The 11,434-nt window shown below is 39.0% G+C and overlaps 2 long non-coding RNA genes across 2 annotated transcripts in view; one reads left to right on the top strand and one right to left on the bottom strand.

Moving 5' to 3' along the window:
• Positions 1–4,373, top strand: part of LOC104961161 (uncharacterized) — a 24,363-nt gene extending 19,990 nt beyond the window's left edge. The window contains exons 2-3 of the long non-coding RNA XR_800068.1: positions 3,306–3,332; positions 4,324–4,373. This is a non-coding gene — a long non-coding RNA (uncharacterized lncRNA). The remainder of the gene's footprint in view (positions 1–3,305; positions 3,333–4,323) is intronic.
• LOC104961174 (uncharacterized) overlaps positions 1–11,434 on the bottom strand; it is a 34,453-nt gene that overhangs the window by 7,617 nt on the left and 15,402 nt on the right. The window lies entirely within an intron of this gene.

Raw genomic sequence — 11,434 nt, 5'->3', positions numbered from 1 at the left:
AGCGGGTCCTTGCGCTGTGGAGGAAGTAGAGTGGCGAGGGTTACAAATACGAAAACACCACACTACTGTGTTCCTACCAGCTTCGTTTTCAGGGGATTCTCCTATGACTGTTAGTAGTTGAACCTATTAACAGTTCAACACAACGGTAGAGAGACGCAAACACGCGACGATTACGATTACGTAAGCCAGTCCCCAACTCCGGGGACTTCCGGCCGGGGACTTCGGGCGGCAGTATACACTGTGAAGTTGTTTGCGGCCTGCCAGTAAACCCAAAGCAGAAGAAGAAGAAGTGACGTCAGCGGCTTCATTTTACCTAATCCTTCCCCAGGAACCTATTCCGGTGTGAACGCGATCCGTACTTAGTTCATGAGAACTAAAGAGTTTTCATGAACCTTTGTGGGAAAAGTACCGCGGTGTGAATGCGCCTATTGACAGAACTAAGTAAATGTTTGGCTTGTGTCATTTGCATGGATTTGCACCGAAGAAAATCTATTTACAAACTGTACAAATGTTACCTTTAAGCTAATTAGCAACACATGCACTGATCTTGTCTGCTGGAGTTTGTCTGTGTTCAGCTAAGACTAAAAAAATAATGTAATTTTTCATTTTTTTTCTGGCTGTCCGCCGACTCTTAGGGAATTATTTTAGTTCAATTTTAAATCAGTAAAATAGTAGGATACAGCTGGAAGCCCCTGAAAAGGCTTGCAAGCAGACAATGAGCATTTTTTTGTTAACAGGTATTTGGGTATAGATAACCTATACTTGAACCATAGTGATGGTGGAACAGTCATAAGAGTCATTTCCCCCTTAGGCCCTTGTTGGGTATGTTGATTTGTAGGGAATAAATAATGTGTTTTTTTCTGCTCATTCAGTATATAGCAACCATCCTTCCAATAATTACACATTAAATGTATTATTCCTGCCTCAACACCATGAAAAGTGTGAAATAATGCCGGGTATTTCTTTACCCGTTCACACGGTATCTCTGAGGCAGAAGGTGCTCTTTTGCATTATCCCCATTATAATCTTGGATGGGAGTTGAGTCGCATTTATCAAATCCCACGCCTGAGGCAGGGGGCTCATTGCCTCAATAAATCTAATACAGCCACTCATGGATGTGGTGGTGGACGGCCAGGCGAGGCCAGATGGTGAAGATCTAGCCCTCTGGTCCTCCATTCACACTGATTCAGACTCACAGTCAGCAACTCTCGCAGGAATCTGCGGGGATTGACAGCAGGTTTTTCAGATGCTCATTTTGATTGTCTGACTTGAATTATCTAACATGCTGATCTGATTAGATTATCTACCAGACATGTGATATTGCTATTGATCCACTGATTTAGTGCGAGTACATTTGTGCAGTCAGTAACAGTACCTCGTCTTGCTCTTCTTTGGGCTTTTGTTGATGAATTGGACAACTACACGGTCATTTGTATGAGTATTATGTGTCTGTGGTTGTGTGTGCATGCATGTATGAGCACAAAAACTGTGTGGATGTGTGTGTGCACATGCAACCCATTTGATTGCGAGTGGGAGTTTGTTTTTAGGAACGTCTGTGAGCTCTAAGGAGATATTGCTGGATTTACCCCTGCACCTCCTCGGTGTTATGAGCCTCCCTGCAATGTGGTGCTCACTGTCAGATTGACAGGCCGTTATTAAAAAATCCAACACTTGGCCGCATCTGCACTGAACCGATGAAACAAAGGTCTAGCCATCTCAAAAGCAATATTAGCACTTGTTTGGCAGTGGCATAAAATGCAATAATGTTGCACATGGAAGTGACGTAACAATATTGGTGCCCCAGGTGTTTCATGAACAAACTTTGGTCTTGAATTATTCTTATTTCTCTCATAAGTAACGCCTAGGCCATGTAACATGCCTTTATCCATTATTTGAAGCTCATGTTCCCTTTAAGGATATTAAACGTACCGACCTCGTATCAAGACAAATATCCAGAACGTGCAAAATGTAATTATAGTTTAATAGCTTTCATCTGTCATCAATTTTCCTCTTTAATCATGGAAGTCATTTATTTCACAGATAGGAACAGGGTGAGGTCTATTCAAATCCCTGCACATGCAGATATATGGACATACGTGACCCTTCATCTAATAAATTAGAGTCCAAAATGGAGCCCTGCGTTGCTATGGGCCATAGCTGTCAGCGGCTTAGAGTGACTGAGAGTGATTCAAATCCTTGGCTTTCAAAAGGAGGAAAGAAATCCTGCAGAGCAGAAGAGGAATCACTTTGAGAATTATGTTGACAGTCCACTTTGCAGGGAGCGTCAACTCATCTTGAGTTCCAAAGTAGGTTCACAGGTTAAGAGGGGTTGCGGCTGAGAGTTTGATCAGTTTTTAGAATGTGCTTTGGCTTTAAAAAGGGCAATATTGTTTGCCCTCCATTTCTCACCCAGAACAACTATTGGTTAGGAATTTAAGCTTGCTTTTTTCTTGCAAATTGGAGCATAAAATCTGCTTGCCGTTGTTGTGACAGCCCTAAACTGCTAATGACATGATAAATGGGGTGCAAACAATATGAAAATCCCACTGTAGCATAATGACAGAAGAGGAAAAGCATGAGAAAATGACCAGAAATTGCTCAAAGCTGATTACATTAATGCAACACAAAGATGGGGAATCCACGGGCAGACACTGATAACACATGTTTTAGACAAAGACTAAAACAGGTTTGCCAAATTCGGGAGTTTTGAATATAACAGTGCTTGAAAAAATACTATAATTGTTCTTCCAGCCGACTGTGTTTATATCAATCATGGGCAAATGTTCCAAAACATATTTGTATTTTAATTCATTTGATTGGCTTGACATCTGTTTTCTTTATATCGTAAATCCCACTGACCTTTGAATAGGAGAAGATTACACACACTTTGAATGATTTGCAGATGCTGTTTGACTGGTTTCATTCAGAGATGTGTTAACAATTACAATTATCAAGCCAATAACAAAAAGGAAGCAAGCGGTCCACAGAATGTTTAGTTAAAAGATAAAGGAAAATCCTGATGAAAAATACGTTTCCGCATAGAGTTTTGATTCCGTTGACATTTCGTCATTGGCAGACCTGTTATTATCATCAGAGGTGGGCGGGTGTTGGACCATGTGGTCAGGTTCTCTGCAGAGCAATGGCTGCTATTAATCAGTGGACACAGTGGAGACCAAGTGCTCCTCGGCTTTGAATTATTCAAAGCAAACAATATTGTTTCCTCTAGAGGTTTCATGACTCAAGTTTCAAGAGCAAAATGACGCTATTCACGATTTCATGAAACACTGTCCCTGCTTTTTCCACAGGTATCCCCAGTAACCATGGACCAGCGCGTAAGTTGATCAGACTTTTTTAATAGGCATGCTGACTTATGGTTTCCTCCCTCAGTCGTGACTAACACTTGTTTGACGTATGAAGTTGGTGTGAGGGGTTGTGCTGTATAATCATCTTCATTCATCACTATGTTTTCTACAGTGAAACATATCCATCCTAACAAGGCAATCATGCAGAACCTTATCTTAAGTGAGCCAATGCTTTGTCTGAAAAATAGAGCTTTGTTCATGTTTTTTTGAATAACGGACCCCACCCAGGTTTTAAAAGGCCTATAAAAATCTTGTATAGAAATGAATAGAAGTAGCCGTATAGAAAATGGACCAATGGATTAAAAGGGAAGCTTAGGCGTTTCCTTCTTTCCAGGCATCCATCCAACCAGTATGCAGCATGGCTTGCAAAATCATCAGCAGTAATTAATGAAGTATAGACTATTAGTTAACAAACTCAGAAATAACAGTTTAAGATTAAAGAAGATATTTTCTAGATCGTTGAATACAATAGGAGTCCTAAATGTGCTGGCCTGTGAATATGCAGGCACTATTGAGAAAGATGTTCTCCTTCTTACTCTAGAGTATTTGCTCTAAGCGAACAGACAGATATTGGCCCAAAGCCAGAGAAAAAACAATTATTTTTGCTACGAAGACACGGCTCCCACCATGCATCTTATCTGTGTTGATGCCTGAAGGGGACTCCTAATACTGGATAACAAAACAAAAGCAGCTACCATATGTATGTCTCTGCATTTTGTCTTCACTCATCAAGTCTGCATGCACACTTTTCTACAGTACATCAGTCCATACTCTAAAACACAAGAAACTCTCCAATAATTATAAGGCAAATCAGCCCACAAACGTACCGACTATTGTAAAAATATATATCTATTTATATATATTTAAAATCTCTGCATGCTGTTACTGTGCTTTAACTAAATAACAGCATGAAATATATTTCAACCCAGTGTAATATATAACCTTTCCTATTTTTACACAGATCGAGCAAATGCTTCATCTCTTGGTGTTGCAAATCGTAACCAAGGTAGGCTTATAGGATTTGTAACTTCAGCATGACATTAACAATACATAGGAACAACTTATTGCTTATTGATTGGCGATTTGAAAAAAGAGTGTAATGTAGAATATGCTAATAGAGGTATGGAGTTGATTGTTTTCCCAAAGCCCAGATACTTTCATCTTGCATGCACACCAACACACGCTGGTCCTTACAAGGTAGACCTTTTGTTGTGAGAACACCGTAGGGAATGGACCACATGGCTCATGATCACCAAGTCCACAGCCTCTTTGATCATGCCCTCTTTTTAATTACTCAGAATGCTCTCTGGGGGTGCACCCTTTCTGCCATGTACGCAAGGAGAAAAAGGAAAGAGGGGAAGGAGAGAACAGGCTCGAGGGTGGTTTATGTAGATTGATCTCCAGCTATCTCAAGCTAATCCTCCGGCCCAGATATCCTGTGTAGTGAGTGTTAAGTTGCATCTGCATCACTGCTCTCACAGCAAAAAAGAAAAAAAAAATGAAAAGAGGACTTTCAGGATTTCCACAATCAAGAGAGGGTGTGTCTTCTCTTATCTAAGCTTTTAAAGCTGGGAACAAGATGTGCCAGCGTCCGAGGCGAAACAAACTGGACTGGTGTAAATAACACTTTTCCTTTGTAATCTGCATCATTTCCATATAAAGTGTCAGAACACAGCTATCTCGCCTAGAACAATGTCAATGAAAAGCGTGTGCTGCATTCTCTGCATTTACTTAAAGTGGACCTATCGTGCTATATTTGAATAATATAGTGTAGGACCATACCTATATAAGGCATATTTATACTTTTTATTTTTCAAAATACCAAACAGATCATGCATTTTAGCCATTCCTCATCTCGCTCAATTTAACACTGTCTTTGCATGGGCTGATTCTGTGAGAACAGCACCATCTACAGGCCTGGCATATGTACTACAGCGTCTCCAGCGCTTTCGAACGGCAATGTCCGTGGCTGTCTCCTCCTGATTGGTGGAGTTGGCCCAATAGCCGTAGCGCCACTTCTATGACGTCATAGAAGTGTTCAAATCTTGATCAGTCTGTATCAGATCCGTTGCAGCCCCTTTTTAAGAGATTTGGGTATGGAGGAAAATAGAGAGGGTTGTGTTTTCTGACTCTTGGTGAGTCCCACCGGGGAGACATATTCATGTATAAAAGACGTACAAAAGTGCATTTTGTATGATTGGTCACCTTTAAGCAGTTCTAAATGCCCCATGACAGCAGGTGTTTCATAGGAATATCCTTTAGTTCATAGGAGGAAGATTTTTTTCTTTTTAGAAGAAATTACATTATATTCTTCAATAATTATTCTGGAATAAACACATGGTAGTTATCTAGCTTTTGCAATAAAACCTCAAATTCTAAATGGTGTGTTTGGTACCTGAATAAGGTTAAATTGGTATTGTTATTGCTGGGCAAAAAAAATAAAACGCCTTTCAGACATCTTGATCATTTTGTATGTATTAAAAAGAAAAGCATCATTACCCTGTTTGCCTCTTGGACTTCAATTATAGATATGCCCCAAAACATTTTTTTAAAGGTCCTATATTTTTAAGAAACAGCTTGAATTTTTAAAAAGTATGTGTATTTGCTTTCTTTTTTATCTTAGCTTAAAACAACTCTTAACAAGTAAATAATGTTTAACTTTTTTTTTTAAATCATTCCTTGCATTTAATGTGTTGGCGTGTGGCGCAGTGGGTTGTGCGTAGGTGTTCGGATCAGGGGGTCACAGGTTCAAACCCCACTGCAGTCAGCATGTCGTTGTGTCTCTGGGCAAGACACTTCACCCAAATTGCTCCTGTGGGGATTGTCCACAGTATGTAAATCACTTTGGATAAAAGCGTCTAATAAGTAACATGTCATGTAATGTAATTTGTATTCTAACAATAACACATTTCCCAGCATTTACCAACCCTGACATGTTTAAAATGAAAACCACGCCTCTCCGTCTTCAGATGCAATATTGTATGCCTACTTTAAAATGCTTCTTTGCAGCCAACACCCGGTATTGAACTTCAGAGCTTCGAGTCGTGACTAATGACGAAACCTTCATGTTAATATGATAACACGAGGCATGGCTGAACGCGGGTTTCAGCTTACTCTGACACCATGGCAAAAGATATCGATCCAATGTAATTGAAGCAACACTATTCTGTCTCAGAGCTTATAATTAGAAGATCCTGTATCTGAAAACTGTGTTCAGTTATAGTTGATTGCTGGTGAATCTATAGTTATTAAAGCTATTTCAAATATTAAATGAATCACTATGAATACCTAAACTATATATCCACAAACCATTCTATATTGCTTCCGTTTATGTGTTGCTGTCTCCCTGGGCTCTTATCGGCCTTTATTTGTGCAATATTAGGTATTTTAATGACAATTGGCGCATTTTAAAAAAGGTTGGCTATTCTTTAGAACTTCTTTAGTCTATATGATAGATCTTTCACAAAAAAGCTTCATCTTAGGGCATCTCTCCTCCTGCTGATTTCAACACAGATGTGATGTTTTCAATGTAGTATTATCAGTCGAAAAACAGAATACACCCCCTGTTTCCAAAACACATTTTCTTTTGTCCCCTGGAAGAAGCATTATGAAATGAAATGCAGCTCTTTGTCCTTCCTATCTCTCACTTGCTGTTGCTGTGCGCTATTTTCTCCATGTTGCTTCGTGCAACACCAAGGCCCAAGACTGGATCTGTCACAACAGTTATACTGCTAAAATGTCACACATCTGACGGAGGTGTGAGGTGCACATATGTCTCAGAGAGAGTACCAGCTTAGCCAGGACTCACATTGCTGTGTTCTCGCTTGCTGCCAGCACAAGTCCAAGAGTAAGTGTAAGAAAGTAAGTAACACAGGGCATGTGTCAACTTGCCTACAGAAGAGACAGTTGTATAAATCGTTCAAAAAGAAAGATTTTCTATGTTATTATCAATTGTAAGGGTGGCATTTGACTGACTCTACACCTCAAGTACAGTCTACTCATCTCAGTGAGTACTGCTGAGAAGTATCTGGGTTTTTAATGCTTGGGTTTGGAGGCTCCTCAATTTAAATCAAAAGATTGTGTTATAAACAGAGTGGAGATGGAAAAACATAGGATATAATACATTGATGTTGATATAAATTGACCCTTTAAACATTATTATTCCTTTTCATATGCATTTTATTATGAAATAATAATCCCATTTTTCATTTCACGTATTGTAGAAAGAAAGTAAGCACATAAAACATTTGCCTAACTGTGATGTGTTACCCAAAAGGTTCACTAAAATGTTCACCATGTCTCTACTGGATAGTAAATAAAAGGTACCAACTTACTAACTTTTAATTATTTCACACATACCATAACACTTTGTGAGATTTAACTTTAAGCAACACAAAATAATTCCCTTTTTTCCCCTCAGTATTTGTCCTGACAGCAGGGCCCTGTGGCTCCACAAGTACACCGCAGGCTTAAGCCTCAGCATCAGAAAACAAATTGGGCTACAGATGCTTTTAGAAAGACAACGGTCCTGAGGGTCCGCTGGAGGACACAGAGATTACTCTTCGGCCACAGGAAACTAAAGTTAATGTGTGGACCTTAATGGAGACTTAGCTGATCCCATGGTAATTTTTCACCAAAACACAGAGAGCAGGTGTTTTCCATTAGCTGTAAAATAAGAGAGCTGCTTTGAAAATGTGTGATTGGGGTGGAGCCACCGGGCCATTAATGTTTGAACCCACGGAAGACAGGGCAGCAGCACTCTGTAGTTCAGGAGTCTGGTTTAATGCATGCAAAGTTCAACTACAAACACTATTGCATTATTAATGTGTTACTTTGTTGGGCATAAATGGACTCACTATAAGTCTTGGTCCTGTCAGACTTGGTCAAAGCCCTATACTCGTACGCTAGTATTAGAGGGGGACCTCTTCAAGAAATGATATTAATACAAACTAATATTAACACGTTACTTCTGTGTTTCCAACATATGTTATGCCATTTGTGGAGGAGTTGTTTTACTTGACAAATATGGACATCGCAATTTTGCATTGGATTACAGATGTACACTCAAATTAAATGGTCATCAAACCTGCAATTACTGATTTTTGGCCACTTGGGACCGTTAAGATGAGCTGTGAATACTACGCTGATATATTATCAAATGTTAAGTTGGTATTGAAATCAATTTATTCACACATCCAGCAGACAAGAACAATTGTAGAATTTATTTTTATGAGAGTTGAAATTCACAAAAATAACTGTCTGTAGAACTGGTTAACACAGAATTTATTTTATGTATAACAATTTGGTATATCATTTGGTTTGCTTTTAATAAATATGGTTTATAGCCACTTAAGTGTTTTTCTATTCTTGCTTTGGATTACTAGGCTATTGCAAGATATGTAGTAAAATATTGGCCTGAATCTAAACAAACAGATTCTTCATGACATGACTTGTTGATCAGAGTAGCGTGTGTATTTTGGGTTTCATTTATAAACCTTATGATACTTCCCGCAGCGATTCAAGTTTTGTGAACTAACATTTGTACTACATCTAATACATCAATTGGAAATGTCATCAAAGAGCAGTGGATTCTTAGCAGTCTCATTATTTCGCACCAGTGTTCAACAGTCATTCAGGGAGAAATCCATCTACAGGAGACTGACTGGAAGAGCAGCTATATTTGCTTTTATAATGCAATCATTATCAATCCGTCTATAAATACATAAAAACTGTTCAACACAAGAAGGCTGACATACCTAGCCTCTCAGGGTTGTCGGAAGTAGAGGCAGACAACGCAAGGAAAAAGAGTAATTTAGAACAATTCATCACAGAATTATTGCAAATCCCATAAAATCCCCTTTATCCCCAGGTGAAATTTCCATTTAAAGCACATAACAGCGTCTGTGTGAAGGGAAGTGGAATATTATTCACTTACATGCAATACCATTGTCTTTTTAATAGTTTTGGCAGGAGCAATTATTTTTCTTCTAAAGTGTATTCTAATGCACGAGACACATTACTGAAAACCAAAAATGTGATTACTATTTATGCAAGCAGAGATATCCAATTACAATGAAATCTCTTGGCAAACATTACCTCTTCCAGGATTTCACCTCTGCCAGCAGAAAGGCTTCCTGGAATAATTGTGTTGTGATCTATTGTCTAGAAATGAGAATATTAGGTTATGTAGTCCTAATCAATCTATATCAAAACAAATAAATGTTTGGTGGCAATTAGAACAGTGCAGATCAGGATACTACATTATTATATCCTTATAGTTATGTATTGTTTGTTGTAAGGTTAACCCAGAAAGAAAACAACAGCAATTTGTTTATCATTGAACATGCTTATTTGCATATCAAAAGGGGGAGGTGTTGCCAGGTATCCATCCCTTAGCCTCATCCCAATACCCCTCCTCGACTCCTCCTTTCCCTCACTCGCGTCCCTTCCTTGCATCTTAGCCCCGCCTCCGTAAGATGCGAGCAAGGGACACGAGGAGGTGACGCGAGAACAGAGGAGTCCTCAGGTATTAATTGGGATGTCCTCGTTCACTCAAACGTCACTCTTAAACGACGTCTGTTAATGATGACATGTGCACAGCTGTATCCCCTCTCATCGGGCTTAACTGAATAACCCTTTAGGACCGGCCCATTTCTGGTTAAATATTTATTTAAATGAATGAATCTTTCTCTTGTTAGTCAAGGAATTCAATCTATGATGGTTGGTCCTGCTTTTGTGTTCCGTTTTGGTGTAAAATGTAGCCTACATTTAAATAAAAATATAATTATAGTAATGTGAAAGCCTTTACTCTGAAAATATGTGTCCTGTAGATCCCCACATTCACCACAAACCCACATTCAGGACTGTGCATTTTAAATAATTTAACTCCTGAATATCTTAACACAAAACAATACAAATAATTGTTATTTATCAAGATCTAGCCATTTATGAAATAGCTTTCTTAATAGCTATGTTTTAGTGACGTTCAAGATCATTAAACATGACTTAAATTGTTAGTATAACCTTAAGAAATGAATTGCACATAACAATTCCCACCAGTGCTTGAATCGGAATAAAAAAGGTGCCAGTACTCTAAATCAGCAACTGTTTCAAGTCAATATATTTATACAGCCCAAAAACAAGTATTTCGCTCAAAGTCATAGTATATCCTAAAATGCTGGTGGGTTTGTCTCTACTGTATATTTTAAAAAGGCTCACTGTACTTAAACAAAATGACTCAGGGAGCATCTGAGATTAAAGGGGGTGCAGTGGTAAAGTGCTGTTTTTAGAAGTGGGGAGTGGACCTGACACCATAGGGGGGTCCGGGGGCATGCTTCCTTGGGAAGATTTTTTTTTTAAATATTGAAGTTAGACGCATCAATCTGGTGCACTTTGAGAGCAAAATGAAGAGATATATGGACACCTCTCAACATCCATAATGAAACAACTGTAAACAGATTGACTTTTTCTTTATGGATATAAAAGAAAGTAAAGCCTGACTCTTACTGGCGGCTGGTTGATGACTCCTCACACCTGAGTACACTCACCATCTTTCAGCAGGAAAGGAGAGAGGGAATCCTTGTCCGGCGACAACTGCTGTCTTTTCGCACTATTATTAAGCCACGCTAACTTTTTCGAAAGGCTAACGTTATGTGATGTCTTTTCTGCTCTAGTCTATCGCTGCGGCAGGTCATAGGTACGCTGGGCATATTTGTTGTCATGCGTCAATCAGGGCCGGACTGGGACAATAAATCAGGCCGGGAATTATACACCCAGCCAGGCCACTACCAGTTTTTTCTTTTGCCATTTTGCTGGATTTATTTGTCAATATTTACAGCGTTGCTGCCCATAGTGATAGCCCTATAGTTTAAATCTACTACAAAAAAATAAATATATTGAGATGGGTTACTATTTAAAAAAAATTGCAAATCTATTTAGGAACCTGTACATGATGACAGTTTATAACAAGTGAATGAAATGGTGTTTGGCGATTAGGCCCAGGTTTGTTAGGATGTCATTCGGGAAGGGAAGAACAGTTTCCGATGAACCCCCAAAAGAAGTGAAAGTATGAA

The sequence above is a fragment of the Notothenia coriiceps genome, unplaced genomic scaffold (genome assembly GCF_000735185.1).
Source record: "Notothenia coriiceps isolate Sejong01 unplaced genomic scaffold, NC01 NC01_scaffold00001460, whole genome shotgun sequence".
Classification (NCBI taxonomy): Eukaryota; Metazoa; Chordata; class Actinopteri; order Perciformes; family Nototheniidae; genus Notothenia; species Notothenia coriiceps.
This window is presented reverse-complemented; position numbering and strand designations above follow the sequence as displayed.